The 21,140-nt window shown below is 36.3% G+C and overlaps 1 long non-coding RNA gene across 1 annotated transcript in view; it reads left to right on the top strand.

The window, feature by feature from the left end:
• Nucleotides 1-5,457: 5,457 nt before the first annotated feature.
• LOC107215976 overlaps nt 5,458-21,140 on the top strand; it is a 21,039-nt gene continuing 5,356 nt past the window's right edge. Inside the window, exons 1-2 of the long non-coding RNA XR_001525328.3 lie at nt 5,458-5,792; nt 12,362-12,454. This is a non-coding gene — a long non-coding RNA (uncharacterized LOC107215976). The remainder of the gene's footprint in view (nt 5,793-12,361; nt 12,455-21,140) is intronic.

Here is a 21,140-nt window from a genome sequence, read left to right as displayed (position 1 = left end):
CTAATTTTATGGACCTGCATGAAAATAGAAGAGAAATCCTACCTTGTTTTCCTCTTTGGGTGTCTGGCAGTAGTCCACCTGAGTGTGTGGAGAGCACTCTTGGCTAGCACAGCTGACAGTATCAGGCTGTGAAAAGCTTCTGCACAGGGGACGATGAAATAAAAACCGCAGGCCCTTGATTCACAGCTCTTTATTGGCCAAAATACCTGTCTTCTTGGAAAAGTACATTCTCTGACATGTCAGAGTAACAAGGTTGAAACTCAGACTGACAGAAACATTTCTGGGAAAGTGTGCTGGAACACCTTCAAGAGTTTCTGCTAACAGTGCGGCCCAGCATTTATAATGTACAGCATGGCTAAAATTTGGAAGTAGTTTTCTCCATTATAAAGAATTATATAATTACACATTAATTAATAATGATACATTATTTTTCTGTGGTTCATACATTATGAAAAATGCCCTGTTAGAATCATATGTGATCTTTTGAGACAATGTGAAGAGGAGTGAAAACATCTTTACACTTTCTAAGAAGCACTGCGTTATAGATTTATTCACCCAGTTGTTCTGAGGAAACCTTAGCAACACGGTAAGTCTCTCGTGCCACAGCAGATCTCTTCAGGAACCTATGCCTTTGCATAGCTTTCAGATTAGAAAGATTGAATTGAATTTGGGCTGACAAGAGAAGAACACCTAGGGCAAATAAAGTCCTCACTTTTTTTTTTTTTTTTTTGAAGACTACATGTTGAGAAATAGTGTTGAGGGGTGGAACCTCAAGTGAGACAAATGTTTTGAACAAAATTCTAATGAACAACTGCTTCTGGGAAAGAGAAGAAAGAGAACTGGCTGTACTTCCTCTTCCATGTTCACAGATTGTATCTTATTAACCAGGTGTATTTCAGGGGAGAGAATAATTGCTTAGAGCTGGGAGAATTCTTTTCACACATCTATAATAAAATCACCTCTAATTGTACCTTTAATTCAAATACAGGCCAACAATTATGAAAAAATGTCAGAAAATCACTTCATAGTCATGCAGCATACTTTACATTTTATTTAACTGCTTGTGTTCCAGGATGTCTCAGGAGTGAAAATGGGGACGATGTCTGATTCTAACTCCATTTTAAAGTGTGTAATCTTCAGCCTGTGGGACAGAATTTGCAATGGAGTCAGTTGCAGACTTTTGTTTGTGGGATGCCTTTGAGACATTTGTGCATGGAAGGATGGATAATGGCATAGTATGTAAGAACAGGAAATGGAGCTTGACTCTAAGTGAAATGCTTTCCATGGCAGAAAAAAACTATTATTAATCCTAGGCACATGTTGAAATTATCTGAAATAACTTATGATATTCTGTGCAGCAAACAGTTATCATTGAAAGAGAAAAATAAAGAAAAAAATAAGAAAATAATTGCAAGGATAAAATGGAGAAGAAGCTTAAGTCTTGCCCTGATAGGGCTTTCCTTGAATTTGTTTTTTTTGGGTTTAATTAATGATAATGGTTTTGATTATTGCATGGATTGTTCTCTGCAAAATAAATTCTGACATTGTATCTTTACTAAGCACTGACAGAGCCAGATTGTCCCACTTTATTTTTTAAAATGAGCTCATCGTTTCTGCTACTCCTTATGAGATGCTTTCTTCAATAAGAAGAAACAAACAAACCAACCACCCAAAAAAGCTGTCTTCCTCTCAGTAATTCTGTTTAATATTTGACATGTTTTGCTGACTGTTGGATCAACATGATACTTTGTATTTCAATAATTCTTTTCTTAAATAGCTACCCTGAGGTCTCCCTATTAATGCTCTTTAAAAACACTATTGCACAATAAATACCAGGGGCCCTACTAGGTTTTCCAGTCACCCTCAGGGCTTTTTTAAAGTGTCTCCATCAGACAGCTCCACTGGTGCAAGTTGACTATAGAACCACCAAATCCTGGATTAGAGCCCAAATCAAGGGAAAGAAAAATGACTACCAGGCCATTAATTCTCACTAGTGGCCCCACCATTTTGTTCAACCAATTTTGATGTAACTTGAGAAAAAGAACATTTGGCTATTTCATGGACTTGTGGGTAGTCATGTTCCAATGCCTCTATACAAATACAGAGGAAAAGAAACTGATAAGGAAAAGGAAAATGCTAGAGTGTGGGGAATCAATTGTGTTTTTATGTGTAAGAAAATAGAGAAAGCAACAAAAGTAAAATAATATGGAGTGAGGATTTGATCATAATTCTTAAGATAAATTCACACTAATAAATACATATTGCTCATATTAGCTTGTTTTTCTTTGGAGCTCTTTACCAAAACCCAACCATGATATAATGCCAATATATAAAATAATTTTTGACATAGAGTTACTTTTATGCATGATATATAAGCAGTGTCTGTAATAGATAAGCTTTTTATATAATTATAATAATTCTATTATGAGGGAACAAAAAGATGTGATAGTACAAGCAGCATCAAAGAGAAGAGGATGCATGCACAGAGTTCTTTACAGTATTTTAGAAATTCTATTTGGCAAATAGAACTAGAAAACTCAGATTGAGTCTGTGGAGATGAACATAAAGGTCTCTGGGAAGTCTGCCCAAGTTAAGAAACTAATCTGTGAAGTTCCTGGTCAGATGGTGAGGAGTACACCTATGCTTAGACACCTAACTACTCTCTTCATGTGCTCTAATAGAAATATCTTTAACTTTATCTTAACCTGATATTATTTTAAAGTAAATTGAATGACAGTAAAAATTTGTTAAAATTATCCAGACCTTTTCGAAGGCACTTTTCATGTAATCCGATACAGCATATTAAATGTTTTCAAAATGTCTTCATGTCACCAATGCTTTCAGGTTGAGTTTTCACTGCTTTTCAGCTTTCACAGACAAAAGTTGGGAAAAATGGAAAAAGGAATTCAATTTGGGGGCTCCTAGAACTGTGTTTGCATTCACTCCATATTATGAATTAGATATGAATACAAGTAAGGATACAACTTGTATACAAGTTGGAAATATTCCAGCTGGAACAAAATTTCATTCCATACCAGTCAGACTTTCATGTTGGTATCATAATCTGGATCAAATTCAGTAACAAATTCAACTTCAGCTGGTTGTTTATATAGTTCTGATTTTAATACCTTGATGCCCACCTTTTACATTTTTACACATAAATCTAGAAAGATTGGAACATATGTAATACATTCAATATGGGATTTGTTCTGTAATCTATGCCCAACAGGGTGGTGAAGTCTGGATAAAGAGAAAATAGAGGTTATGAAACTATGGTTTTGTGTTTTGGTTTTTTTTTTTAATTTTTCAAGAATTATAATCTCTCTTGAAAGCACGTTTTTCCCAAAGACCTAGAAAATTGGAAGAATCATGTAGTGGCTTCTTGAATAGTTGATATGTTGCAAAGTCTGTATTTTCAGACCAATATTTTAGAGATCACTGAGCATAGGACAGAATGAGAATAAGAAGAAAGTAATGAAGAAGAAAAGCAGTAACATTAAATACTTTCTTCCTTCTTCCCAAATCTTTCCTCTTATTCCTTTTGTTCCAATGTTTTCTTAATATACTCCCCTATTTTCTGGAAGGTCTACTAAATTTTAGAGAGATAATACTTGTTCTAATTTCTGTGAGTCATGTTGAGGTAATTATTTCAGGCTCCAAACATTTTGATGTGGATGTGTACAGTTAATTGCGGGGCTGAGTAACCAGCTTACCACTACTATTGGGAAACAGCTGGAAGCATATATTTCAGATTTGATCTCAGATTTATAGCCATGTTTGGCCATATATATTCACTTTTAATTTTATTTTTTTTAAAATTAATGCATATTTCTATTTTCTATGGGTATTCTTTGTAAGGAAAAGAGGACAGGACCTCTTAAAGTCTGAAAGATAATTTAAATGGGTGCAATTCTCTTAGGTGTTTGGTTTACATCAAAGTTTTCAAAGGAGACTGGCACATCTCCAATCTTTCCTCTTACTCTCCCCACCTCTGTTCTGCTTCCAAAAAGAACACAACCGGTAACAATTAGCAATTACAGTTAATACACTGTGACTTTGAAAGACCAGAAATATGTGTGGTATACAACGAACCAAAGTACTGAAACCTGTTTCTATTAATTGACCTTTAATATTAGCATTTTTAGACTGACTTTTAGAAAAAAATATTTTTAGGCTCAGTTCCAGGCAAAGCTTGGTAATACAAACATAAAAGGAAGCTTAAATAGGAGTGGGATATAATGAGATTAATAGGAAATAAATGCAAATATCCAGCATGTGAAAGGATCACATATGGGACCAAGGTTATTTTGGGTATCTGTTGGCTAAGGTCAGTAATGTGAGAGTTGCATGACGCAGGAAGTTCAGCAGAGTCCTGCTGTCCAAGGTGTTTGCAAGACTGTATAACTGTTCATGTCCCTGTTGTTTTGAAAGACATCAGCTGAGAAAGTTTTTCTGGTGGGGTTTTATTTGGTTGATTTGCTGTAGTTTTTTGTGGGTTTTTTGTTTCTTATTTTCTTCTTACCTCATATTGACCATAGAATCATAGAATATATTTTGATTTGGAAAGAACACATCAGGATTGTTGAGGCCAGCTCCTGCTCCCTGACACTGTAGCACATTATGACAAAAAAATTCAAGACAGGGAAATGTTCAGAACAGAACTGATTGCTCAGAAGCAGAAAGGGGTGAGATAAGAAGAGATTCAGAAGGTAGATTTAAAATAAGATAAATCAGTGGAGTAAAAAAAAGCGAAGTGAAAATGGATGTTAGGTCTGTGCCAGATTTGATCTATTATTAATCAGCATTCTGGTTCTCTAAGAATTAACCAGATCTTGCCATCTGTTCATCATCAGTCATGGAAACCATTAAAAGCAGAACAATGTAGGTGTTTGCACTTAACCTGAAATGAAAAAGACCCTTAAATTTTTTTGATTTTATGCAGAAAAATGGAATTGGAAAGTTGGTAATTCTGCAGTAGTCTAAGTTGGATAATTGAACAGACAAGAAGAGAAGAATTAATTAAGCGAAGCTGTGGGTACCTCTGTTACACAGTTACTCCACAACTCTGTTGAGCAAACACACAAACCTCACCCTCCCACTCTCCTTACTTACCTAGGTTTTTGTTTTTTTGGTTTTTTTTCTAAAATTAAAAAAAAAAAAAAAAAAAGGAGAAAAAATAAATTTTACTCATGGTTAATTTCAGAGAATATAGGTCTGTTAGGAAGGATGTCATGGTTTAACACAGCTTGGTTTTTAGTTAAAAAGAAAATCCATCAGTTACGAAGTGCGTCCCTGTATGGACCTTGGCAGCTTCCTTTGGACTTGACAGAACCCATCAATTGTCTAGTTTGGATACTGAGAACCTGCTAAACCACTTAAAAGAGCTGAATACGATTCTGTGAATCACATTTAAGAATAAAAGAATCCCCGGGAATCTCTCTCTCTTGCTCCAGGTTCCTGCAGAGCGAAGTTCGCCCCGCTGCCGGCGCGGAGGCCCGGGGGGACAGGGGAGCCCTGCTACCATCTTGCCGACTCTAAGCCCTGCCCGGCCGCCGGCCTGGGCCGAGCCGCGGTCCGCCGGGCCCCGGGAGCAGCTCCCGGCCAGGCTGGGCCGTGGCCAGGGCTGCTGAGATTCTGCCTGGCCGTTTCCTGCCGCCGCTTTCACCAGCAATCCCCGGGCAGGGAAGCCACGGTCCCGCGGCCCTCCTGGTTCTGCCCGGCTGCTGAACTCCTTGCCGCCACCCCTCAGCGCGGCCGCTGCCCAGCAGAGACCTCGGCACCAACAGCGAAAGGTAAGCTCCTGATGCGGGGCCCGGGCAAGATGAAGTCTTTCAGCGCTGTAAAACTCCCCAGAACAGATGAAACTTACAGACTTCAGTCTTCTGAGTCAGAGGAAAGGGAAGGGTGAAGACACCTAAAGAAAACGACATGGGGGATGCCTCCTCCTAAGTGGAGTCAAATCCCAGATGGGAGGAGAATGAGGAGATGCCTTAGTGTTGGGGTGAAACTCTTGTAAAGCCATAGTGATGGACTATGATGCACTGAAATATCCCTGTAGTTCATGAAAAAGCATAGGAGGATGGAGCATTCAAGCCGTAGACATGAGCAAAGGCACTTGTGTTGAAGCAAGCAAATGTTGAAGTGATCCAAATGAGAAGCTTTAACAGAGATAAGAGAGATGAAGACCCTTTTCCCCCTGGGAAAAAGAAGACCTCTGTTCCCAGAGATGAAGATGATCGCAGAGACAGATGAAGGGAACCTTTGCTGCTGAGCAGCTCATTCTTAAAAGTACACCTCATTAGCCAAAGATTGAGTCATTATAAACAGTTTCGGAGAAAACTGTAAGTTGAGGAGAGGGATTTTCACACTGCAAACAGATTTTACTTTCCCAGGCGGCTGACTTGCTGTGATGTTGAAGTCACGAGAGAACTATTTCTTGTGAAATCTCCATCGCATAGCAAGAGAAATGCCTCTCCCTAAGTTGAACTGACAAAAGACAATTTTACAGATGGTAAACTGACTGAAAGTCCCCGGTTTTGTCTCTTTATGTTGTCAGTAAGAGTGTAGGGGGAGAAGTATTCTGAAGGTATATTCTGATTTCTTATTGGTTTTCTTTTTATTCTGTTAATAAAGTTTTCTTTATATCCTTTAAAGTTTGAGCCTGCTTTGCTCTCTTCTTAATCATATCTTGCAGCAGAAAATGGGTGAATTATTTTAGTGGGTGCATGGGCATTTAGCCAGTATTAGACACAGGAAGAAGTAATAGTTAAAACAATTAAGGAATTAATATAGTATCAGCATAGGCAGGATCAAGGCAAGGATGAATTCTGGCAATGCTCCAGACAGTCTTATGCTAAGAGACACATAACCACTGGGATATGAGGGAAAATAGTTCTGGTTCAGGAAAAAATTCAGTGCTTAAACAAGCTGATTTGTTTTTCATATGAGATCACAGACCTGCTCCTTTAAGCTCATTGATCTGTACAAAGATAAAAACTGACACTTTCCTTCTTTCTAGATAGTTTGATTTAAAATCAAAAGGTCTATGCTTGATTGTTTCTTCCTTATCCAACTCTTAAATCCATATTCCCCCCTGAATTTCATGACTATAGTTCTGGTGTGAAACTTTGGTATTGAGAGAGATGGAATATAATGCTAATACCCTTTTCTTAGGTTATTTTGTTGTTTACTTCTTGATTCTGGAACTTAAGATTATTTTTGTAATTATTTTTTCCATCTAGTAATAAGCTAAAAGAAATAGTATAATATGTTTTAATGTTTTAATAATAGGAAAGCAATTTGAATTGGAACTTGTTGTAGGTGCATTCTGGTCCCATGTTAACATGCCAAGGAAACCATGCATAGAATGAAATTTTGACACAGTGATCTGGATTCAAATACTGTATTACCTCATTTCAATGATGAAGAGATTTAGTATGTTAGCTTCTCTGCTGCTGATAGATGGACCTGCTGAGGCTGGTATGTTCCACAGTAGCTTTATGTCTTGATTTTTTTCCTGCAGAACAGCAAAGGAATGGCAGTGAATTTTCCAAGCTTTCTGAACATGGTCTGTATGAGTTTTTATAGAGTAAATTGCCTGAATTAAGGCATTGAGTGGCTAAAATTCTGAAAAATGTACTTAATAAATGGGTAAAACAAACCATTTACTGTTGAAAAATGTTTGAATCCTTTAATTTTCATGGCTCAATTCTACACTACTGTGTCTTACTGCAGTAAAAAAAAAAAAATGAAGCCTCTGTCCGGTCTCAGACCAAACACTGAGATCAGTGGCTTCACCAGATTCAGCGACTGGGAATCTGCGAGAGACAGGCACTCCTGACTTGGTTGTCCAGAACAAAATAGTTTAATGAAAATAACAAACATTAAGCCAAATGAGTCGTATGGAACAAATTGGGAAAGGAGGTAAAAGGAGGCTTTTAGCATGCACAAGGGCAGTGGCAAAAAAAGCAGGGAGCAGAGTGTATCAGGGGTACATATATGTAAACTTGGATAAGGGGCAGAGTAAGGGAGAGGTTTAAGGAGAGGATCCCAGGAGGAAAGGCGGTTAAGAATATTAAAATTTTTGCACCAAAACTTAACCAATTACGATACAGAGAATGAAGAACCTGCTAGCTAAATAAACATACTTGAAACAGGGACTTACAGTGACAAAACCTGTTCTCCCTTACTAGAGAGTTTTCCCATGGCCTTAAGCTGTTGTTATTGACTACTTTATTAGAACCAAGCCCAACAAAAACATTATACATGTTTTACTTAGTAACAAAAATTACTTATTATATTGTGGGGGAATATGTTCAATTTAACTAAACCACAAGGAAACAAGTACCTTTTAATTGAGGAAGTGAGACAATTCTCTTTTGTACATTGTTATGCAGCCAAGAGATAACTATATTTGGGAAAGTCTTTGAAAATGCTCAAGAAATTATTTGAGGGTAGTCAATAATTTGTTTCAATTTTTAGATTTCTTTTGCTAGGGGAGACTAGTCTCATGGATAATGTGCCACACAACATTACCTCTTGTAAGATGAGAACATTCCATATCACACGGTAAGAAGAGTTCCTGCAAGACCTTTGGCACATATTTTTGAAAGACCAGTGGAAATTTCTCTCATTTCTCTTAGCCCATTGCAAAATTTTGGCCTTCATCTAGCTGTTTTCTGTCAGTTTGTGAATACATTCAAAGTAGCTGCTTTCTGAAAAATGAGGAAGATTAATTATTTCATGTTTGTAAAGCACCATGAGATTCTTACTAAGGATTATGTTGCAAAAGCAACATATTATTCCCTCCTTCTTCAGGATTAAGATTCACATTAGCGGTTCATAAGTCATACCAAAGATCTCTAGACCCTGTGAGAACAGAATCTACTTTTTTCTATAATCTATAGCTGTAAATATAACTTTTACCATTGTACAACTGCTCAAAACAAGTTGAAACAGCCTGTCTGCATCAAGTCAGAAAACTGCTTCAGAGCAGAAAACCTGAAATGGCCACCCTACTGATTCTTCTATTGTGCTTCAGAAATCTTTTTGCATGGTCTTTGTTAAACAATGTGATGTTCTCATTCTTTACATAATTGCCAAACATATCATAACTCTTGAATTAATGTTGGGCATACTCGTTGTGATTTAAACTGTCTAGTTTCTGTGCAGCATGGAATTGGAATTTCAAATCTTACCTGATGCAAACAAGAAGGAAACTGATAAGAGAATACAGTATTTTTTGTTTAAATGTAAGCCTATGCTTACGTTTAAGCATTATATTTGAGCTTATGTTTAGGCTTTGCAGATAATGTGTTAATCGTCTGTAATCTGTAATCAGTTTTAATCTGCAATGATTCTGTTATGGAACATGTGAATATAGTTTTATTATGGATTTTAAATGTTCTAATTTATTCATAAACTAGAAGAAGGAGCAGCATGTGAAAATATTGTGTCATGTTAGGTATTTCCTATACAATAGCAGAGTGGGCATGTGGGTTCAGTCTAAAAATAAAATGTCACATAATTCTAAGAAAAGGAGGGAGACTTGGAGCTACACATGTCAACCTCAAGCCCCTGCTGAAGGCCTGCTCATAACCTTCAATTTCACAACATGAAGCTGTGTTATAGAAAATAGTGTTCATCTGAATGCACTTTTTTTTTAACCTGTGATAAAGTTATTTTATTTACATATAATTTCACAGAGGGTTGTGATACAGTTGTCATTATCTTGCTTCCAAGAAAGATTTTATTAGTCTGCTTGATTATTTTTAAGCACAAAATTTCACTTTTGTGAAAGCAGACAATCTTTTGTGCTAGATGGCAGGTATAATTGTATAATTGTGTAATTGCTTACTACAGGCATAAGACATTTTGGAAATGAATCAAGAATAAGATACTAAGTGTTTAGTGACTTTTTAGTCAACTAAAGTAAACTTGACAGTTTCCAGGCAGTGTGTTGTTTCAGCCTTCAGAGTACAGAATAAATATGAGTAGTCCATAAGAAGAAGACAGAGATAAACAGAGATACCCATATTTAAATACATAAAATATAAAATATACATAAAATATAAAATGTAAATACATATAGTTTGAATATAGAAATAGAACTGTAAGTATAGCTAGAAGAAAATGAAATCACATTTTTCTAATGTATAAGTACTATGCTATTGAAAAATAGAGATGTGTCACAAGGGGATTACTTTCAAAAAGTAGTCTCAGGGTTAGTCATAGAAGAAGATCTTTCTAATCAAGAGGATGTTTCACATATAACTTCAATAAGACTCTCTCTGAATAATCTTGTCTTTCTTGTCTGAAAATACTTGCTTAGAAGTGGCTGTAAGATTAATATAAGAATTTTCCTGGTAGAAAACTATAGAAGTTTACTGCACTCTACTTCAGCTTTTCTGCTACTTTATGGAACTAATTTTTTCCTATTTTCAAATCAAGTATCAATCTGACTTACACCTCACTCTGTACCATGCTGCTTATTTTTTGCATGACATATTCTCAACTTCAGTAAATCAGTGTATATTTACATTGACATTATTACCATTATTCTTATTGACTCCTGCTAAGGCCATTGAGTTAAGTAAATTGATGTATAGTAGCCTCTAAAGGCTGGCACAAGGGTTTTGAAGAAGTGGACAGTAAACTGGAAAGGTGCAGTTTCCCATAAGGCTTAGATTACTGGTAGTAGAATACTGACCACATCCCTTTTTCTGGTCCTGTAGAGATCTGTGGTTTTGCCTTTCTAGAAATTGTCAACTTTAGACTGAAGCAGAACCTTTTGTGTCTGAGAAAAACGTGAGTTAAGAGGAAAGCATTTAACTAGCCAGCAATGTTTCATATTTTGGAGTCTTCTCTACTGGCAGAAAACAGTCATTAAATCTGCTATATTATTTATGTGCCTCATTTCTTCTTGATTTTTCTTATAAATTTCCTACTATAAAATGCACCCCACCAGTAGCACTTAATACTGTAGCACTCCATATGAAAAGGATCTTATGTTTGGGAAATGTATTCCTAGTGATGGTTTCAAAATGAGCAGCATTTTTCAGGTTTGACAATCATCATTTTCTCTAGCTTTTTTTTATGTTTTGGAAAAGGCACCAGAAGCATCCTCCTTTTGTCTGACCATCAAGAACAAATTGAAATGTAATTAAGTAGCAAAGCACAGTCCAGCAGTCCCTCTGTAGAGATAAGAAATTAGAGAGGAAGAGTCATTTCCAATGTTATTCAGGGAAAAGCTTCATAGATTTATAGAGTAGTTTGTGTTGGAAGCAACCTCTTGAGGTCATCTAATCTGATCCCTCCAACATGGGAGGGATCTCCTTCAACTAGAAGAGTTTTCTTAGAGCTCTGAATGTTCTCAGTGATGGGATACCTACTACCTCTCTGGGTAACCTGTGACAGTGTTTCACCACCCTCTTCATAAAAAGTTTTTTTCCTTATACCTAAATTGACCTTCTTCCAGTTTAAAGTCATTACCCCTTATCCTACTGCAACAGGCCATGCGAAAATGTTTATATGCCCTAATTCAGTACTGGAAAGGCTCAAAGAGGTTGTCCCAGAGCCTTCTCTTCAGGCTGAACAACACCAAAGCTTTTCCTCATGCAACAGGAGCTCCTCCATCCCTCTAATGTGATATATTGCACACCTTTAAAGAATAGTAAGTCTTATTTTTAAGCCGTCTCTAGGCTCATTTCGTACACTTACAGCCTCGTTGATAGTTTTCTATGCTATGGTCCAGGCCCACATGTAGTCTGGAACAAGATGTACCTTACCCAGAATTTAAAAAAAACCAAAACTGAACAGAATCTTCTCCATAATTTTTCCCCATCTTCTGCAAATAGTTTTGTCAATTTCTGCCTGTCAGAAACCCATGAATTTACCACTGGAAATAACACTCCTAGGTGGCAGTGGTATTTGGTTGACTGAACCAACTGCATAACAGAAGTAACTGGGCAGTAGCAACCTTTTTTCCTTGTTTCTTCTCAATAAATTAAAGATCAGCTGTGAAAGTTGAAGCTCATTATCAGTGAGAAAATTTTTGTCCAGTATTCATCATGGTAAAAGTGATAATTTGGTAAAAGATTTTTTCCTCAGAGATCCTGGTTGCTGCTGAACAGCTGTAGATTGCTAGGGAGAAAGTATTTTGAATATGTCAGCAATAACCACGTTTTCAAAAATGGTTACATTTTACAATTACAACATCAAAATATATAGGAGATGTTGTAAGATTTATATTTGTGCCACAGAGCTTCCATACGATTTTCAGAAGCGCTTATGAGCTAAAAGCTTCTGGGACTTCTGTGTAACTTAAGTAATTTAGGTTCTTGGAAATTTCACTTTGTTTCAGATGTGGCAGTAAAGGACAATGTGGTACATACAGGGAAAAGGCAGAGCTGTGAGGATGAAGCATGAAGTAATTAGAAGTTCTTCAAATGAGCTGGTAGGTATCCCAGACAGATGAAGTAGGCCTTTCGCACTGTAAAAGAAGAATACAAATAAGTATCACATATTTGCAAATAGTAAAAAAAAATGCAGTTTGTAAATATTTCTTCTGTCATAACCCTTTATCCTTTAATCAGTTTTTCAAACCTTTATTCACATTTTAACTACCACAGATCTGATCAGATAAAATACAGTAACTCAGGTTGTATCAGTACACAAGAAACTTGCCTAGTGGAAGCATTGGATCATCAGTACATGTTCAGGTACTTGCCAAACAAGTACATGCATGTGTTTATCTAATGATGGACCCTCAGAAGGAGAAAAGTACAGAAATTGGTCTAGTGTCAGGGTACTATTCCCTAGATGCTTCTGAGGATCTGACATGCTTTATGAATGCTAAGTAACCAACTTATATGCTCTCTAAGAAGTAACGACCATTAAAATTTTAATCAGGACAGGAGACCAAAGTTTACAGTCAAACTGCAGCATGTAGACAATTCCTGAGGCTTCTTTCTAGCTTTTACAAGCACACAAAGAGATGGCCCCAAAATTTAGAATCTGCCTTAACTAAAACACTGGTTGTGTGTATGATACTGATCCTTGCGTATGCCCTGAGTAGCACCCGTCTTGTCTGCTCAGTGGGAAAGATGTGTTTTTTTAGCTCAGAGATTAAATTAATTCACAGATGTTAATGAGGTGCTCAGATTCTGACAGTGCTGATGAGGACTGAGGCAGGTTGCAAAGCAGAGCAGGCTGTCAGTGCTGATGCAGCACACCTGCAGGGCCGTCACATGGTATCTTTTTGGTAATTAGTGGTGGGCTTGTGCAGTGACAGTGTGTCTGCTCCTTCACTGTCAGGTCTCAGGGTTCGTGGATTACCTAGAGCTGTCCTCCTTGAGCACAGCCCTTGAAGATAGTCTGCCCTGGCTAAGGAAGCTAGTCTGCACTGTCATTGTAATTCAGTGGTCTTTCCCAGGGAGAAAGGAGTGGGGTTCATCTATCCGCTGATTTGAAGTTTAATACAAATACTATGAGTTAAAGAGGTTTGATTTTTTAATTGCCTTGTTAGGATGCATTTTAATTTGAGAAGAACGCACTTTAAAATAACTATTTTAAAATAAGTGCATGCTCAACATTGTTTTTTGCTTTTGGTGGTTTTTTTTGGGTTGTTGTTTTGGGGTTTTTTTCTGCCAAAAACCCTGGGAACAGTTATATTGTGGGATTTAAACACTTTCTCTATTTCTACAAAACAAAACCAAAAAACCCACAACTCTACCACCACCCTTCCTGCCCAAACAACACTGCAACACCCAGATCCTAAAGCTCTTGATTTACTGCAACATCAAGACTTGCATGAAGTCGTTTGGCTCTGATCAAAATGAAATTCCCTCACTTGCTTCCAAGTGACTAGTTCTCTCCTATCAGCATGATGGAAGGAGTTGGGATAGCATTTGTAAAGAAGGGAAAATACTGAATGCTGCTCTGTCTGGTTTCATTGCGTACAGTTTTGGCTTCGCTGCTTTACTTGTGTCATCAGTTCACACTCTTGGGTGTTGTGTTCCAAAATGTAGCCAGAAGTAGCATGGACTCTGTTTTTAACTGACACATGGTGTCATTCTTGACAAGACATTCTCTCTGGTTATGATAATTTTTAACCTAATAGTTAATTGAAAGGGCTGTGTTGAATAGCGAAGCACTTTTGTGGTGTAAGTGTGATAGATAACAAAATCACAAATGAGAGATGTATAGAGGTATATGAGAAAAAATGCTCTCATCAGATGGGGCGGATAATATTTAAGAACTCCAAATACTTATAAATTACTTGAATAATGTGTGATACAAAGTCCAGAAAAGGAAAGCATTCACCTACTAATTATTACCATCAATTCAGAGGATTTATTCAAATTTCCTGATTCCTATTATTTATGGCACATGTCCAGCAAGTGTAAGTAGGGTAAGCTCTTGAGCCAAATACTAGTAGCAAAAGCTGGACACAAACTGTACATTTTGTGTCTTTGAAATCACATTTCACACATGCCTATGATCTTTCATCTGCAGACATGTATTTAACGATCACCATGAGTGTGCAGTTCTAACATTTCTTATAAAATTCCTGTGTTCTTGTTAAGAAAGCATTAATGAAAGAAAATATCTGAAGAAATACTATTTGGCCTTGACAGCAGACAATAAACCCAGTATTTCCACATTTTCAATTTCCCACCTCTGTAAAGTGATGTCTATACTGGGAAAATGAATAATGTTAGAAAGGAGTATTGTATGCCATTTTCTCATCTACTGAATACAGAGAATCTGTTCACACAGAAGGCCTGTGAAGTATGAATGAAGTATGAGATGAGCCCTGATTAGAACTGAAAAATATCCCTTTTCTGTAGTACCTGTACTGAACTTGGAATTTCCTGCAATCAGAAAGTGGCTAATAGTTTTTCTACATGGGTAGCAACTAGAACTACAGGACTAGGTATTTAGAAAATGTAAAGCTATCCTTATCAGATCAGGGCTACATGAAGGAGAATTTAATATTTGTAATGTTTGTATAGAGATTTATCTCAGAGCCACTTCTTTCATTTATATTATTTTCCAGTCTAATCTAATATTTGCTTGGAATCTTCCTTGTGTTCAATACTTCTTAGGTCTGTAATAAATAATCCAATTCAATTTAGAAAATAATAATGTTTTCCTCCAAATTCTAATAATCCTTTGATACAATCTGTCCCAGTTATGGTAACATGTAGTAATTTCCTTTCCTTTTCAATTTCTTTTCCCAGTTATTTTTTCTTTTCAATCTTTTTTTCTTTTTTTTTTTTTTTTTTTATAAGAGGTTCTTTTGTTCCAAGGGTAAGGGTTTGAAACGGGTTGGCAGGGCTTTCTGGAATTCATGGTTCTATCATATTGTTTTCAATTTCTTTCCTTAATGTACTAGATATTATTCTTGAAAAATTACACATAATCACTAATGGATATAAAGTGCTGTCCAGCACTAACTTTTCATTAATTTATTTAAAGATATATGTAATAGACATCCTAGTTGTTTTTTCTTATTATCTTGTGCAGTGCATACAAAAGAGAGCTTTGTGGATTCCTTATCCTTTTCAGGTAGTATCCTTGTCAGAAGTTGCAGTTTTTCTTAACACATGCATCATAGCAGATCCCCAATGAAATGGAGACTTGTTTCATCCTTAAGAGTTTCTTTGCCAGACTAAAGTTATGCTGTATTTCTCTGAAAACTCCTGAGTCATTCTTACTGTTGTAATGCTTACTTCCTGTCTTAGATATTTTGAAAGCCCTGGGGATGAAGTTTAAACAAGCTGATCCATCCAAGCTCTGGTTGTTTCTAAAGTTTCACTTAATTTTCATACAAGTTAAACCCCTTCAGCACAATTTACCAGATTCATAGTGATTAAGTACTGATATAAATAGCTTGGTATTTTTATAAGGTATTGTTTAATGGCCCCAGGGTTGTGCAGAGAAATGAAGGAAAAGAATTTGAGGTAGTTAATATCAGGGCTTCATAAAATGCATGTTCTAGCCATGTTTTCATCTGGGGCAGAGATCAACTTCTCAAGCCACTCCGACATGGACTGAGAACTGTCTTAGACCTGTACACTGAGGAGAGAGATCAGTCCATGGGATGGTATCACCACGGTTGGTAATAGTTAGAGCTTTCTTAGATGTAAATCTTATATTCCATCTTCAGAGCAGGTATTAAATTCTTAACCCTGTGGGAAATGCCACTTAAATATTTTTCCAAGCAAGGGAAGCTGTATTCTAGCAGTGATGGTTCATACAAGCAGCTCTTTTATAGACATCTGTTATGGTTATTTTAGCTATAAACAAACTTCCCTCTCTATGTGTTTGGCTTTCTAAAACTCCCTTGTAACACTATGCAGAATGCATGTTTGCTTCTCAGTTGGCTCTGGACCTTGGCTGACTTTTTACTTTACATACCAAGAATGCCAAGACATGTGCTTCCAATTTATCAGATCTTCCAAAGGTGTTCTCCATTTTGCTTCATTCACCCTCTTTTTCATTCTCTGATGTGGATACAGGTATCTAACTAGCTTTTGTCATTACATCCACAATTTAGGGATTTGTTTTAGGGGTGTGTGGTGCTTGGAGATTTTATCCCAGTTTCTCCAATTTAAATCTTTTGCTTCTATTGAATGAATAATCACTATTGTAGCGTAGTGCCTTATCAGCACAGTGTAAGCATCAGGTAAACATTAACACAGTTTTAATTGGAGTAGCTTAAGGGAACTTTTTTTACTACTGTAATTGTTTTAAGAATACTAAGGATGCTTGTAATTTTAAAGAGGAAAAAAAAATGCAGCAAAAATTTCAGCATAAATTTTAAAAAAATGTAATATTACAGGTTTGTGGGGACCTACATATTATGTGTGCAGATGGGATCTGATCTCTACTGATATATTTTTTTGACTAGTTAAGATGTTTGGAGACCAAATTATTCTCTAGGAAAAAAATAATGTATTTTCTATGGGATAGATCTTATAAAGTGTAAGCTCAGCAAAACTGCTTCCCAGGATAGTCACGGACAGCTTAACTTTTTGGCATAATCTTATTCTACAAAGTCAAACAATATTTTTCTTTTCCAAACTAAAGTAAATTTTACTTAACCAAAGTAAATTTTACTTAATATTCCTTTTTGCTGGTAAGGGATAATAAAGAGGTCAGTGATCTGTTCAGGAGAAAAGTTCTTAATTTATTTTGCTGGAGTTTTATGTCCTTCTGCTAGGAGACTCAGTACTGAACTGTAAAATGATTGCTATGCTAAGGATACTACTGTTAGAGAATCATTGAATTATTAGTATGATTTCATTATTACTAAATAAGGTTTACAACAACAATTATATAGCAATATGAGAAAAAACACATGTTAAAGTGCTGTATGAGTGTATCCATTCAAATCATGTAGTTAGGCATTAGCCAGAGAATGTTGTTGGTTTGGTTGTTACCCTCAAATATTGTGTGCTTATGTCTCTCATCCCAGAACAAATAGAACATTCAGAATCTGTTTGTGACACCTCCCATTTTGTGTGGTATAGAAATATAAATAGGATGTGGTGGTCTGAAAACTGCCCAAAGTTTAAAACTTAATCCTGAATATCTCCTCTTTCTCTACAGTAATAACTAATCGTAACATAATTTTGCTTGTAGTTCATGGTGCATTAGTGACGCATTCATAGGTGCAACAAAGCTGAGATGACAAAATGGAATATAATAGTCTAATTTTTCAAAATACCTAAAAGCCTCTGGCCTGTATTTTGAATGCAACTCCATATTCAGAGTGCTTATTGCTGCTTTTGATGATGACTCCAAGAGCACAATTTCAGCACCCAAAAAAAGCAGAAATCTCTGAGCTAGCAAAACTAAAAGTAATGGAGTGAGTGATTGCTGAGGAACTCGCACTTGCTTAGGTCTGGAACCATGAAAGCGTATTTATGTTGCCCTGTGCCTAGAGAGTAATTTATAAAACATCACCAAACCCACAAACAAGTAAACAACACCAGAAAACACAAGACTGACCCCAAAGAAAGCCATGCCAGAAGTCGCTAGCCTCTACATACACAACCCTCTTTTACCTATCTGCGAGTTATTCATTAGACATATGTGAACATTTCCAAAACTCAGTATGTGCTTTCAGTAAGACTTCTGCAGAATTAACCTAAAAAATATAAATGTACCTTTAAATCAGTTTTGAAAACATTTTCTAAAATCTAGAAATTTAATTAGGCTTGTATTTGATAGCTCTAATGAAAAGATGTGAAAACATAGTACATCACATCTCTCAAGAATTTATTGTCCTTTTCCCTGAAACATTCGAATTATGATCCATACTCCTCTGAGGCAAAATAAACAGGCCCACCTTTTTAAACACTCCTCAGTCCATTTGCTTTGTAATAATTCAGCTGCTCAGAAAATGGAGACTATTTAGGCCTACTCACATGAATATTCTTTTAGAAAAACTTTGCTACCATAGCACAACAATGTCAGTGTTGTTGCTGTCCTTTTCTTTACTTCCACCCTCATTTCCAAAATATAATTCGTAACTCTAACAAAAAATATACCTTGTCACAGATGGAAATTGTTCATATTTCTATTGCTGATCTGCATACACAGAAAAACCTAGTATTTCATATTCATCTTCACTGACATATTTAGAGAAGATTGCAAGTTCATGTAGAGTGACCACTACAATGTGATCAGAGAAGGGACATAGCTAGACATGTGGACAAGTTACTGGATGATATCTGCTTAAAGGTAGCTTCTCGATTTCTCAGAATTTCATGCCCTAAGAAAGCATAACTATACTGCTGCTCTAAAAAGTTGAAGAATTTTGCTGTAGCTCTTGCAGACCCCAGACCAGGTGGTAGAAATCTCAGTGAGGAATATGGAGTCCTGCACATGGCTTAGATCTGTCACGTCACCCTACAGTGTACATGATGATATGAAGGCTGAACAGGAAATCATGTCTGCACATCCATATGGCCACAATCTGCCAAATGTAATGGTTGGTGAATCTAAGTAAAGCTTGTTAAAAAGGTGACTGTTTCAACGGCCTGCTGTTGCCCAGTCCTTCTGTGCAGTGTGAAGCGTAACAAAAGCATACATGTATGTCATGGCATTAAAACTATCGTCTCCATGGAAGTGATGAGAATAGCTCTTACGTAAGGTTTTCTCCTTATAAAGATCTCTCTCTGGGTATATCTTTGACATACTCATAAATATCATGTGGATTAAAATCAGACATTTTACATAGAACACAATTGTAATTCATAAAGATTGATGGCATACTTAAAAGAAAGTGCTAAGTTTTTCTTAAGGTGTCTAGGTGACCTCATATCTATTTCATTAGCAACATTTCCTACACTGAATTTATTTAGATGAATAAATCTATTCTGGGTTACTTCATGCTGTATCTTTTATGCACAAGACTTGACTGGATGCTCTAGCATAAAAACACAGTGCTGCTTTAATTTGGGAATTTCACAGAATTACTAGATTGGAAAGGATTTCCAAAGATCATTGAGTCCAGCCCAGCTCTAACGCCTTTAATAATGCCTGAGAGACCTGATCCTCCTTTCAAAGATGATACATTCTCTTTTTATTCACAGGGCTCGACTTAAACGTTGGAAATACATATTCCAGACAGCCAGAATGAAATCTTAACTAGCCACGATTAAAAATCACTGAACACAAAAATGTTTAAATGAGGGTTGAGTATTTAAAGTACTGCTGAATTTTGTTTTAGTGACTCAGTTGTGAACTTGCATAAAAAATTCAGTTAGAACTGCAGTTACGAACAAGAACAAACCCTCAAGCCTTAACTTGCTGCAAATGGTAATTTGAAATATGAGTATCTTTTTCAAACAACTGATGAAACTGAGTTATTTTAATATTTAGAAATTATGGAGAAGGAACTTTCTTTTTATCATTATTTTATAATTTAAATATGCAGTGTTTGACTTCTTCTGCCCATCATTCTTCTCATCTCTGTTTTGGAAATACAATTACTGATGGACTTCTGCCCAGCGCCTTCCATATAAGCCTATACCAAGTGAAAAAATGTTTTGGATGCATTCACTGCACATCAAATTATGCTCTGATCCTTTTCATTGCTATCTTAAATTGTGGGACATAGGACCCATGACTTCCAGGTTTAGGTTCACAAAGCTATTAACTGGAGAAGGAAGCTGCAGGAATCCAATACGTGTGCTGTTAATTTGATACAAGCATAATCAACAATTGATGAGACGCCACTTAACAGAAAATTATTTTGAAGATTTACATAACAAACACAGGAATTACAGAAAACATCTCTGGTCAGTAAATGGATGTGAAAACTGATTTCCACTGGCATATATAGAAACTCTAGTTTTACCTCTTGAGTTCAACTCAAAAAACTCGAGATTCAAATATTTTATAGTCTTCTGAAGTGGGAAAGTGGTATCAATTTTTTTCATCTTGTAAGGAGAGAAATGAAAAAACAAACAAGAAGAGTTCTGCTTTCATAGAAGTGCAGACCGTTGATGCAATGAGAAAAATGGAAAAGTGATGTTCCAATGACAAGTTGAGTGCATACATGCTGGGGTAAGAGTTCAATATCCTGCCCTTGAATATTGCTGAGTTGGCAGGTTTTATAATACTTGGAGGAGAAAAACAACTAGTAACTTTCAGCCATTACTAGCCCCAAGAACTAGTCCAAATTGTTTCATGGATCTGCCTTGTTACTGTGACAGCTATCTGGATAAAAATCTTGGTATTACTGTGTAGGTTCATGGATGCATTATAAAGATGTATAATAAATAATTTAATAAACTGTTAGAAAAACATACAGAATAACACTAGGATGTTATTGCTATTATCATCAGAATGCCTTTTTGTTATTCTTTATGGAAAGCAAACAATTTAGTACTCAGCTTTCTCAGGGAAGAAAACCTTATGTGAGTAATTACTGATTAATCACTTCAAATACTAAATCACTGAAACAGATATGATCCATGATGCACTCACTTATTTGTGATTTTTACTGGTTTGTATTTTGTAGTCCTTTACAACCATTTCCCAGTTTCATTGAACAATCACTGTTTATTCTCTTCACCATTCCAGATCCATCTTTGCAAACCCAACTGGAAATCCCTATTAAT

The sequence above is a fragment of the Parus major genome, chromosome Z (assembly GCF_001522545.3).
Source record: "Parus major isolate Abel chromosome Z, Parus_major1.1, whole genome shotgun sequence".
Classification (NCBI taxonomy): Eukaryota; Metazoa; Chordata; class Aves; order Passeriformes; family Paridae; genus Parus; species Parus major.
The sequence above is the reverse complement of the archived record's forward strand: the minus strand, read 5'-3'. Positions and strand labels throughout refer to the sequence as shown.